Source organism: Puma concolor, chromosome C2 (assembly GCF_028749965.1).
Source record: "Puma concolor isolate L17-30 chromosome C2, mPumCon1.1.hap2, whole genome shotgun sequence".
Taxonomy (NCBI): domain Eukaryota; kingdom Metazoa; phylum Chordata; class Mammalia; order Carnivora; family Felidae; genus Puma; species Puma concolor.
Window position 1 is genome coordinate 46,051,166 of NC_141675.1, and position 12,290 is coordinate 46,063,455.

The 12,290-nt window shown below is 39.6% G+C and overlaps 2 protein-coding genes across 3 annotated transcripts in view; one reads left to right on the plus strand and one right to left on the minus strand.

Moving 5' to 3' along the window:
* The window catches only part of MED12L (mediator complex subunit 12L), a 340,943-nt gene that overhangs the window by 165,274 nt on the left and 163,379 nt on the right, over window positions 1–12,290 (plus strand). The gene's annotated exons all lie outside the window — the stretch shown is intronic.
* P2RY14 (purinergic receptor P2Y14) overlaps window positions 1–12,290 on the minus strand; it is a 64,763-nt gene that overhangs the window by 37,137 nt on the left and 15,336 nt on the right. The window contains exon 3 of one of the 2 annotated variants that reach the window (XM_086674528.1): window positions 2,578–2,649. The exons of the other annotated variant lie outside the window; for it this stretch is intronic. The gene's annotated coding sequence lies outside the window, so the exon portion shown is untranslated. The remainder of the gene's footprint in view (window positions 1–2,577; window positions 2,650–12,290) is intronic. 2 annotated transcript variants of the gene reach the window in all.

Sequence of the window (12,290 nt, forward strand, 5' to 3'; positions counted from 1 at the left end):
GGGGCTCGAACTCCCGGACTGCGAGATCGTGACCTGGCTGAAGTCGGACGCTTAACCGACTGCGCCACCCAGGCGCCCCTTTAATTTTTTTTTTAATGTTTATTCACTTTCTGAGAGACAGACGCAGAGTGTGAATAGGAGAGGGACAGAGAGACAGGGAGACAGAGAATTCAAAGTAAGCTCCAGGCTCTGGACTGACAGCACAGAGCCCGACACGGGGCTTGAACTCAAACCATGAGGTCATAACCAGAGCCGAAGTGGGACACTTAACCCATTGAGCCACCCAGGCACCCCTCCCATCCCCCCCTGCATTGCCTCAGTTTTAATGAGCATATTGGGTTACCTAAAATCCACGTCTCTTTAAAATTTTCAGTCTTTCTCTCTCTCTCTTGGTGGGGGTGGGGTGGGGTGGTGGTGTGGTTCCTGTAGTGTCTTTTTAAAATGTTTGTCCAGACCCTGGTTCTAGCAATATGTTCTAAAATCGTGTATGTGTGTGTACTTCTTTGTTTTGTGTTGAACAGCAGACTGCAGTATTTGAAATCTTAAATAGAGCTAATGGATAAGTAGATGGAAGTGTGTCTTTGAAGATGGGTAGGAGTTAGCCTTCCTGTTCAGTCTCTACCTTGTTCTCCCACAATATATCTATGATTCCCTGTGGTTACGGGATACAGTTTGAAAACCATACCATTCTGGAAGATGTGTTTGTTCTACAGTCATTCTGTCCCACAAGTTGCAACCACGGGCTGCATAGATAATTCAGTAACTAAAAACCAGTGAACTGAGATCAGTGCTCTTGCTAACGTACTGTGATCATCTGGCTTGCTTTCACAAATAGGCACTCCTTTTGAACTGTGGTGTGTTTTTCTTACCTTCAAGATTTGTGGAGAAACTTTCTGACCTGAAGTACATTGCCTCTGGTACTTTTGAAGAGATTTCATTTACCAAAGACTTAGCCAAAACAGATTGGGATAGAGTCAGCTTAGAATTTATTATTTAAGTTGGGACACTTTTGAGAGTTAAACACAATGTTAATTAAACTTACATTAGGCCTGCAGGAATGATCTGGATCTGCCCTAGACAATCGGTACCTATGTTTACCCTAAGATAGACACACTCTGCACAGACAAAATAGAAATTTTGAATACCCCGTTTTCTGAAAGCTCGGGACTTATCTGAAATCTTAAAATGTGCTTCAAGACAAATGGCCTTTACATTGTCCCTCCTTGAGGTGCTGTGATAGGAATGGCATCTGCTATGAGTCAATTTATTGAGCATCTTCGAGGTATAAATACTCAGCTAGTCCTTACCAGGATTCTTCACCAACCATTGAAAAGAGCAAATTGCTTTTCCAAACAAACATTTAAAGAGTCTTTGCTTATAGTTTAGGCTCTGTGTTTTCTCTGTTCTAATCGTGATTTCTTCATGAATCTGACAGAGGTAATTCATCTTTTCTCCCTTCCGTAGTCCCTATATTATATTTTAATTCCAAATTATTTGGAATCCAATCTCTTTTTTGTTGCGATAAATATTTCATATTTCTGTGCACTCTCAAAGAGGACCTTGGCATTTTCTATTTTTTGGCTAACCATAGCATTCAACCGACCATCAATGGATTCTCACTGTACTGATGGATACGCTGGGGAGGTCATTCGCAAGGGTGTGGTGGCTGAGTAGGAATGTGTTTCAGTTGTAAAAAGAATGAGGGCTATTCAGATTTAATGGACACGGTGTTTGAACATGGAGAAAAGAGCCAAAAGGTCATCTTATCCAGCCTGGGGAAGTTATTTATAAAGGAGTTGATATTACCAGAAGATAAAATGAACTTCTGTTCACCTCTGATTTCCTCCTTTACCTAGCTCTACTAATATCTTTTTAAAACTAGTTTTTAAATGACTGTTCACCTAAGTACAACTCAATATTGACCAGCTTTATTCCCTGATGGTCACTTTCCTGAGTATGTAGGCTTTAGGACCTAATCTTAAAAAAGTAATAAATTCCTTATTTGTGTTAAGTGACTGTAAGCATTTTTCCCTATTCAGAATACCATCTATGCTGTGGTTGTACTCACACTAAATTATACTCAAAGCTAAGGCATCTATAGCATACTCAACCTTGACCTTTATCCTGAGGGTAACACATGTATGATGTGTTCATCATCTGCTGCTGTTCATCTCTACAGACTGAGTTCTGTGAAATTATGTGTCTGGCCCCTTTCATTCTGTGTGTTGCAGGTCAAGCATGGCCTGGTGGTCTCTGTATTTAATGGTTGCATGACATTGGCTTTGATTTATGGGAAGCATCTTGATCATCAGAGCCATGTTTGTTTATACATTTAATTCTGAAAGAGGGGAGAGGTGGAATTCTAAACTACATTATACTGTTTCTTCTCATTTGAAAATGCATATGTATGAAAAAGAAAACAAAAAACAAATTGATGGAGGTTGTAGTGTGGGTGGAAATATATGGGCAGTCACTGTTTTATACCAATATCCAAAGCTAGTTTATAACCTACCTATTTGGAAATAAGGAATTTGATAAATATTTGCCCAGTTGAATAAAATGATAGGCATAGCTTACCTAGAGATGTGAGAAGGGATGGTTGGTGATGAGGAAGCCAAACCGAAGGGCCACTACTTGGTAGGCAACTCACTGGTAAATAATGGAGAAGTGGCCATTAGTTTTCTTACATTCTGTTAAGGAGGTTGGTTGCTTCCTGTTGGGATAAAGCCAAAATGCCCACAAGAATTCCTTCCATCACTGGTTCTTAAATAATTCCTTAAATCACTGGTTTGATTGCTGGACATGGACCAGCAGCATTGGCATTGTCTGAGGACTTGATAGAAATGCACATTCTCAGGAATGACCCCAGATTCCCACCCCTGAAACAAGGTCTGTGGGTGAGCTCAGGGATACATGTTCTGGCAAGTGTGTTAAAGTTTAAGGATCACTAGTAAACCAACAATTTGTATCATCTTTAGGTTGTGAAGTCCTTTCATAGTTTGTTGAAAGCCACAATGTACAATACATTTTATATATTAGTGGGAGATTGGGGAACCCCTGATTAAATACTCTGATATAAACTATTTTAATTAAAAAAATTTTTTTAATTTATTTTTGAGAGAGAGAGAGAGAAAGAGAGAGAGAGAGAGAGAGTGTGTGTGTGTGTGTGTGTGTGTGTGTGTGTGTGTGTGAGAGTGTGAGCGAGTGAGCAGGGGAGGGACATAGAGAGAGGGAGACACAGAATCCGAAGCATGCTCCAGGATCTGAGCTGTCAGCACAGAGCCCTGTGCGGGGCTCGAACCCACAGACTGCAAGATATTGACCTGAACTGAAGTCGGACGCTTAACCGACTGAGCCACCCAGGTGCCCATAAGTATTTTAATTTTCAGACTGTATCCTGCTAGAATTCGTAGATTCTAAGTCACACACCAGTTTTTGTTTTGTGTTTTTAAAATTTGATAATAATTTGTCTGCAGTAGGATGTGTAGCTGTGGTCCGTGGTTTGCCACCAATTTTCTTCATGGAAAGGTCACACCCTGAAATTTCCAGACATTATTGCTGGGCTCTGCAGGGTGGTCCTGACACCTGCTTGCTCAACTGTAGACTTGATGGGGTAGAGGCTCTTTTTCTTGCACCTAGCCAGGCGCGTAGGAAGGGAATTTAGTGAAGACTTAATCTTCAAGTTGTTTGCTTTAAGCAGTTTAAGTAAAGAAGACTTATTAAGGCATGCATAGGAAAATTAGAAAATGTAGAAAAGTGGAAAAAGGAAAAGAAAGATCATTGAGAAATTTATCCTTGGGTAACCATTTTCTTGTAAATGGTAAAATAAGGAAAAGAAGGGTCACAAGAAATAAGTTTGTATCTCCTGCTTAATGTGCTATGGTAATAGTAGTAGCAATACCATTATTAGCAAAACCTAACATTGAGTTTTTAGAATATGCCAGATACTCTTCTAAATTCCTTTTCTGTATTAACTTATTAAAATCTAATAACTAATGTATGAAGTAAGTTCCGTAAATGTACCCCAATCAAACAAGGACAGTAAGGCACAGAGTGGTTAAGCATCATACCCAAGTACACACAGCTGGTAAGGATGTAAGTTGCAGCAGGGGGTGCTTTAGTTCTTGGTCTTAAATGTGTCCCTTCTACTGCTCCTCTAGGATGATGGGAAAACACATGCTGTCACTTGCTGTCATTACTGCTGCGTGGTGGTGGCAGCGGAGAGGAGACTCATGTGTAAATGGGTTGAGGGTGAGGAGTAGGGCATTTTTGCCGGGTCAGGTGGGCACAGAGGTGGATCAACAACTTGTGGGCATGTATAGTTCCTATGATTTTAGGACTGTCCAGCACCTGTTAGTGACCCGGCTAATCACCAGCTCCATCTGGAAATACCTCCCATTCCACTGGCATCAACATGTAGAGCTGCTAAAAGAATGCCTGCTGACTGGGACCTTCCCGGCTTGCCTTGAAGTGATGGGCATCTGTTTAATTTTAAACATTACATTTTCGGTGCTGTGAACATACGCAAACAGCTTGAACCTGAAGGAAATGTATGAACTGGCCTTCACAATTTGCTACTATGGTGGGACTGACAGAATCATTATTGGTCACTGAGCCTTTATTATATTTTATTTAAAGTTTATTTATTTTGAGAGAGAGAGACACACAGAGACACTGGGGGAGGAGCAGAGAGATAGGGAGAGAGAATCCCAAGCAGCCTCCTTGCTGTCAGCACAGAGCTGGATGTAGGGCTCAATCCCCATGAAGCACGAGATCATGACCTGGGCCAGAATCAAGAGGTGCTTAACTGACTGAGTTACCCAGTGACCCTGGTCACTGAGCCTTTAAATAATACTTGCTTATAAAGTTGCCTTGTACTTAGATCTTGAGTTTAATGCCAGATTGGGTCATAATGACTTTTCAAAATGTCACGAGCTTTGCATGTGAGATCATTTATTTAATTTTCCTTAAAATTATTTCCCAGAACAGTAAGTGGAAATTTTTTCATGTTATATGAACGTAAAGAATCTAAGAGTGAATTGATTGACTATATCCAGGGAACAAGGACTGATCTCTAAGAGATAAATTAGAGGCTAAGATTGTGAACTGCAAAGTTGAAATTCCTGGATTCAAATCTGGCTTCCCCCACTTACCAGCTGTGAATGGCTAAAATACTTTAATTCATTTATTAAATGGGAATTACTCTCTGTATCCCATAGGATTGTTGTAAGAATTCACTGAGCATTAGTGCAGTGCCTAATGTGTGGAAAGTACTTAATAAATGTTAGTAATTGTTAAATACTAGGAAGGCAGGTAACCATGGGCAAAAGTTGAGATCTCTTCCTACTGTTCCCAACCCCTACTGACCCAGTGTATCTAGGTGACTTCCCAATGTCGCTTTTTAATGCTGAATATTTTTCTGTCGAGTAGTTGTAAACCAGAAGGCAAGAATCATGTTTAACCATTTCCCTATTGATGGATGTTTGGATTATTTCATATTTTCCTCATCATTATAAACATCCCATACCTTATTTCCTCACTCCCTCGTACTTTCCCATTAAAACTTTGAAGGTTGTGTTTGATGTTGGTCTTTAGTTCCACTGCTATAATTGTTTTCATTATTCTGCTGACACTTGTTTGGTGGGGTATCAGGAAGGGTTTGGGCTCGTTGGGTGTAGCGTTAAATCATTATTGGGCATTATTGGGCATACTGTGCTATGTTTTAAAGAATTGAGTCTTTCCATGAGGGCAGGAGGGGTGTGTTTTAGCAGAGAAGAAAGAGGAAGCTGTCTAAGCACTCTTACTGAAAACTTCTATGCCTGCCCAGTCTTTCAGAAATTCAAACCTGAACTCATTAGTTGGTATGTAATTGTATAAAGTGCTCATATGCCAGTATGGAGAATGTTCTCATTTATATTCGATAGAATGCCTTTTCCCTGAAATTGTTCTTCTTCAAATTGAGGTTTAATTTTGTTTAATGTTTATTTATTTTTGAGAGGGAGGGAGAGCACGAGGAGAGGGGGAGGGGAAGAGAGAGGGAGACTCAGAATGTGAAGCAGGGTCCAGGCTCTGAGCTCTCAGTACAGAGCCAGACGCAGGGCTCAAACCCACGAACCCTGAGATCATGACCTGTGCTGAAGTAGGATGCTTAACTGACTGAGCCACTCAGGTGCCCCTGGTTTATATGTTTAAAAACTTGTCTAGTTCATAATCACAAGATCATTGCCGTCTGCGAGGAGGAGTCTGGGCAGTGGTTTCAAACTTCTTCCCGGCTGGCTTCTGGGCAGGCACAACAGCTTTCCAGAGGTGTGTTTTAGACAGTCTGAGGGAGTCTCTTCCCTTCAGCCTCCTGAAGACCATTTCTGGTTGTGTGTCTGATGTAAAAGTGTTTTAAGATTTTGTTTGAATAGAGCTTCTTCCTGACAAATAACAATCCTAACAACTCTGATTTAGAGGGGTCTCTGATTTCGTCTCTTTCCAGGGACTAATGGGAGGGACTGGAACAGGGCCTTGTGACTCTGAGAATTGAAGGTGGCAGGCAAAGACTAGGGCATTCTGTCCTGGATGAGTATGACTAGTTCTGGTCCAAGGGGACATTTGATTGTTGTCTGTGCCCTGAACTTAGTTACAGAGTTCCAGAGCCCCTGCTGTAGGTTCTTGGCAATGTACACAGGTGCCTTTGGCTTTGTTGCCATCGTACTTTGCTCATTTCCAGTTCCTCCTTGCTCCTTAGTGCTTTTGTGTGCATGGCTATGGAAACTTCATGCTGATGGCTGCTCCTGGCACAGTGAGTTTGGGGGAGGCTCATCTGATTCCTGTTAAATAAGGAGATTTTTCTTCACATCCTCAATTTTTGAGGCATTCAGAGGCCTCTGTTAAAATGAGAATATGAACTTGATCAAAGTTAAAATGCAAACAGATTTGTTGAATATTTGAAACTTAATGCTGAATGTGTCCAGAAATCCCAAGTAGAAGAAACCTTTAGGCTTATATTCATAGTACCAGCCCAAATGTAAAGCTGTTTGTTGTTGAGTGAATGTTGAGTGAATGAACTTAACATTAAATAACGGTTTACCTAAAGGCATATAAACCTTCTGATTTACCCTTCTAACTGAATGTTGTTGAAAGAATAGACTCAGATAACAGATGTCAGCCTCTCAGCATGATATTTCACCTAACATCTTTTGGAGTGTTCACTGAGTTCACAATGACACTTTTCCTTTAAGAATGTCACCCAACAGAAAGAATCCTGAACTCTATTACCCTATGCCCATGGCCACAGTTCCAGAGATGATTGTGTAGCTGGTGGAAAGATACCCGCAGAAATGTGAAGCTGAACCAGTGACATTAGTGAAAGACAAAGATGTGAATTTATAATGTTGTATTTGCAAAAAGTAAAGTCTCTCTGCCAAAACAAAACAAGCAGGAATGAAACAGCTCAAGGACAAAAACAGATTAGAGGAAGAAAGTATGGCCTAGAGCATTTCCAGCTTCTGGTTTTAGTACAACCTAAGATCTCTGATCCAAAGGCATTTTAGTATCTCATCAATAAATTCACTGGTCTGCAGGGCCCTTGGGTCGCTCAGTTGATTAAGCATCCGACTTGGGTTCAGGTTATGATCTCGCTGTTTGAGCCCCACATCAGGCTCTGTGCTGACAGCTCAGAGCTTGGAGCCTACTTCAGATTCTGTGTCTGCTTCTCTTGCTCATGCTCTGTCTCTGTCTCTCAACAATAAATAAGTGTTAAAAAGAACTAAAATAATAAATAAATTCACTGGTCTAAAACACAGCAAACAACGCCCCCCCCCCCCCCCCCCCCCCCGCAAACACAGTTTGCCTAGACTTTAAAATTTTTTTTTTCAACGTTTTTATTTATTTTTGGGACAGAGAGAGACAGAGCATGAACAGGGGAGGGGCAGAGAGAGAGGGAGACACAGAATCGGAAACAGGCTCCAGGCTCTGAGCCATCAGCCCAGAGCCCGACGCGGGGCTCGAACTCACGGACCGCGAGATCGTGACCTGGGTGAAGTCGGACGCTTAACCGACTGCGCCACCCAGGCGCCCCACCTAGACTTTAGACATTATGAAAATTATATTTGCACAAAAGCACTTGTATAATAGTATAGTCCTTTTTTTGGCGTGTTGCGTTTTTTGACTTTCACATTAGTCTTAGCTATTTTTTCTTTGAATAATCTTTTCTAGCATTTTGAAGATTTTAAGTAAATGAAGGAGTGTATGAGTAAGTGATATGAATGAATCAGTGTCAAGGAACTCTAGCTGTAGGAGAAAAGCTTTGAGATTTGGTGGCTTGTGACTGGGAAAAATAAAACGTGTGCGCAGGGGCATTTGGCTGCTTGTTAAGAAGACAGTCAAGAGTGAGAAGAAAAATTGCTGTAGCCATTCTATGAAAGAAAAGCTACCTCTTCCTAGGGAGGGACTGGTGTGCTCGGTCCTCGTATGCCATTGGATCCTGTAACTTGTATAAACTCCTTCCTGATGTGAAGTCCATGCAGTCTCTCATGGGGTGCCTTCAGTGTGATTTGAAATGGGTGTTCAGGAGAACTAGGATTTACTTCATAGCTAGCATTAGTGAATTCTGTCAGTGCTGTAAAGTCCTAGAGAACTTTTCAAATTAAATTTTGGGAGCTCATTCTAGAGTGTATTTCCTGAATGGTAGAGTTTCTTAAATTCTTTAAACGAAAAGTTTATTTTGACTGTTATTGGAACCATTAACTAAACACTTCATGGACTATATGGCTTAAGACAATATTCCTTACTGGGAGTTTATTTTTTGCTGCTTTTATTCTTTCTGACTTAAGCCTTTAGAAAAAGTTATACATTGAATAAGGCATAAAAGTAATGGAGTTCCATTAAGGGAATGGTGATAATGGAAATACTTGATGAGAAAAAGGAATTTATTTTTTTTTCAACGTTTATTTATTTTTGGGACAGAGAGAGACAGAGCATGAACGGGGGAGGGGCAGAGAGAGAGGGAGACACAGAATCGGAAACAGGCTCCAGGCTCTGAGCCATCAGCCCAGAGCCCGACGCGGGGCTCGAACTCACAGACCGCGAGATCCTGACCTGGCTGAAGTCGGACGCCCAACCGACTGCGCCACCCAGGCGCCCCGAGAAAAAGGAATTTAAATGCATAACTTAACCACATTAAAGTGGCTAGCCATGAAAACTCCTTTTTCTCTTCAAAAAGAAACAATGCCAGGTTCATATGGTACTTTCTTCTATTTTGCCCTAAATTCTAAGCAACTATTGTTGATAGTTTCTCTAACAAATTTTTTTTCAATGTTTATTTTTGAGAGAAAGAGAGAGAGAGAGAGAGAGAATGCAGGCTTGTGAGTGGGCTAGGGGAAAAGAGAGGGGGAGAGAGGATCTGAAGCAGGCTCTGCACTGACAGCACAGGGTCTGATGCAGGGCTCAAACTCACAAACTGAGATCATGACCTGAACAGAAGTTAGATGCTTAACCAACTGAACCACACAGGTGCCCCTTGTTGATAGTTCGGAGCAATATTAGCTTGTGAATCTTGGGTAGTCATTAAACATAGAGGGACGTGCAAGCTACAAATAAATAAATTCTCGTTTAGTTGTGAATAGTTTTCCTGTGGCATTTCCTCACTTGAGGAAACATAAATGTCAGCTGGGTAATAAGAAATAAGACTTGCTAAACAGTGAGTGCGTTTTAGCTCAGCATCATCAAGGAAGCAGCTGGCAACATACAACTCTTCAGAACAGTCTCTTCATTTTTTAGTATATGGAGTATTTTTACCAACTTCATTGCTAAGTACTCAGAAAATGTTCTATGATCCTAGTTAATTTGTTAATTTCTCCAAGCCCTAATAAGTGGAAAAGAGTATTTTTACTCTTCCCAATCTTGTGCTTTCTTAGTAAAATCTCAAGAAAATAACTTGAAATGCTTTATATTAGATGCCTTAGGTAATAATCTTTGAGTAGCAGGAATAATTCTATTTATGCTTTGACTTGACATGTTTTTTAGAAGAAATATTACTAAAACATTTTTAAAAGTCCTCTAAATCTTATAAAATAATGCATATGTTTAAGGCTATAGAAACAATGTCCCCAGAGAGTAATCTTTTTGAGTAATCATTTATTACTCATTTTAGAAGTCAGTTTAAAATGGAGCTGCTAAGAATCACTTGACTGATGAAGCCTAATTCATTAAAGAGAATTTCGTCTATACTAATGAGATGGCAATTGATCTAATGCCTATTCAAAGAGGAAGAAACTATTGTGAGCAAACTGTCCTCTGTTTCTTTGTGCTGGGTTAAACTGTTGTTCATTAAAAAAATGCAAACTTTGGATTATCCCTATCCTAGTCAAAAGCTTATCATAAGGCAGGGCCAGACCATCACTTTCAAATGGAGACTTATGTGTCCATTTGGATCACATTTGTGACTTTATTCCTGTGAGTAGATTTTCCATCCAGGATATACCGTAGGCTAAGCATAGGCCTCTTCAACAGGCTTTGTCTTAACCCATGGGGGCATTTGTAAATGAGCAACAGTGTTTATAGATCATTTCTTCTCTGCGAGATCTATTTCCAGATGAAATAAGGAGTCAAATAAACAATTCAAGATGGATTATATACCTAAATGTAAAACAAACCATAAAGCTTCTAGAAGAAAATATAGAGTATGTTCACAACCTTGGGTAGGCAGTAATTTATTGGGATACAAAACGCACTAATCATAAAATGAAAAGTTAATTGTACCTTTTTAAAATTGAAAACTTCCATTTTTCATTTGATACCATTAAGAAAATGAAAGGCAAGCCACAGATTGGGAGGAAAAATACACAATACACACTTCTATTAAATGACTCAGGCTATTTAAAGAATTTTTGTAACTCAATAAAAAAAAAATGGCCAAAAGACATGAAGGAACAATTCACTAAAGAAGATGTTTGACCAAGTAACAGATGAAAAGGTGCTCAGCATCTTGAGTTAATAGGGAAATGCAAATTATAATGGTGAGATACTTCACACCCGTTAAAATGGCAAAACAAAACCAAAAAAATTAAAACAACCCCCCCCCCCCAAAAAAAACCCAAAACACCAATATTGACAATACTAACTGTGTACACAAGGAAATAGAACAATTTTTAGTTGGAGTATAAAGTAGAAAATCTACTTTGGAAAGCAGTTTGGTAACTTTTAATCAAGTTAAACATACAGCTAATGAGCTAGTAATTTAATTCCTTGGCTATTCACCTAAGAGAAATGAAAGCATATATCCATAAAAAGCCCTTTACTAGAGTATTCATAGCAACCCTATTCATAACAAACAAAAATTAGGAATGACTCAAATGTTCATCAGCAGATTAAAACGAGTAAAGAAATTGTGGTATACTTACAGAATACCACTTAGTAATCAAGAGGAATGATAGATGCCAACAGTGTGATCCCAACAATAAATCTCAAAATGTTAAATTGAGCAAAAGAATTCAACACAAAAGGTGTATGTACTGTGTGATTATGTTTCAATGAAATTCTACTACAGGTAGAACTAAGTTCTAGTGACAAATCAGGTAAGTGGACACGTAGGAGTGGAAAGAAGTATAAGGGAGCTTTCAAGTATAATAATTGGGGTGGTGTTTTCTTGGGGTCAAAATTCATTGAACTTACATTTCAAATCTTTCTATTTTATTGTATGTAGTTTACACTCCAACCTAAATTAAGTGGGGAAAAAATCGATGGTGTAAAACTGGCCCTGTAGAGCAGTAAGGATGTTGAAAGCGTATTGTAAACTATGTGTAAATGGTGTAGGATGTTGGAAAGAAGGTGGGGAATATGCATCACACGAGCTCTCAGAAAAAGGCAGGTCAAACAGGAAAGGCTTTCTGGGCAAGAAATCGTTTATGTTGTGTTTTGAAGATGGAAATTGAGAAATGTCAGAGATTGGCCATTGAAGGGAAAATAATTCCAAATAGGATCAAGATCTCAGGTCAAGGGATTAAGACAAGGATAAAGGAAGACATGCTTTTAGAGGTCAGTAAAAATATTAATTGAATTTGTTTCTCTACTCAGTGTATCGTTTCCCACTCCTCTGTTGGTATGTCATTTTCCTTTTTCAAGATTCGGCCTAATTTTGTTTCTTCAGTCCACTGGATGCTTCAGCATACAGTGTTCTTTCCTTTTTCTGAGCTCCTATTATAACTGCACAGTGTAGCACATAATTTTTCCTAGATTGTAGCCTATATGTTCAGTGGGTATCTTCTCAAAATTATTTATTGAGGGAAGGTAGTTTTTCTTCCAAT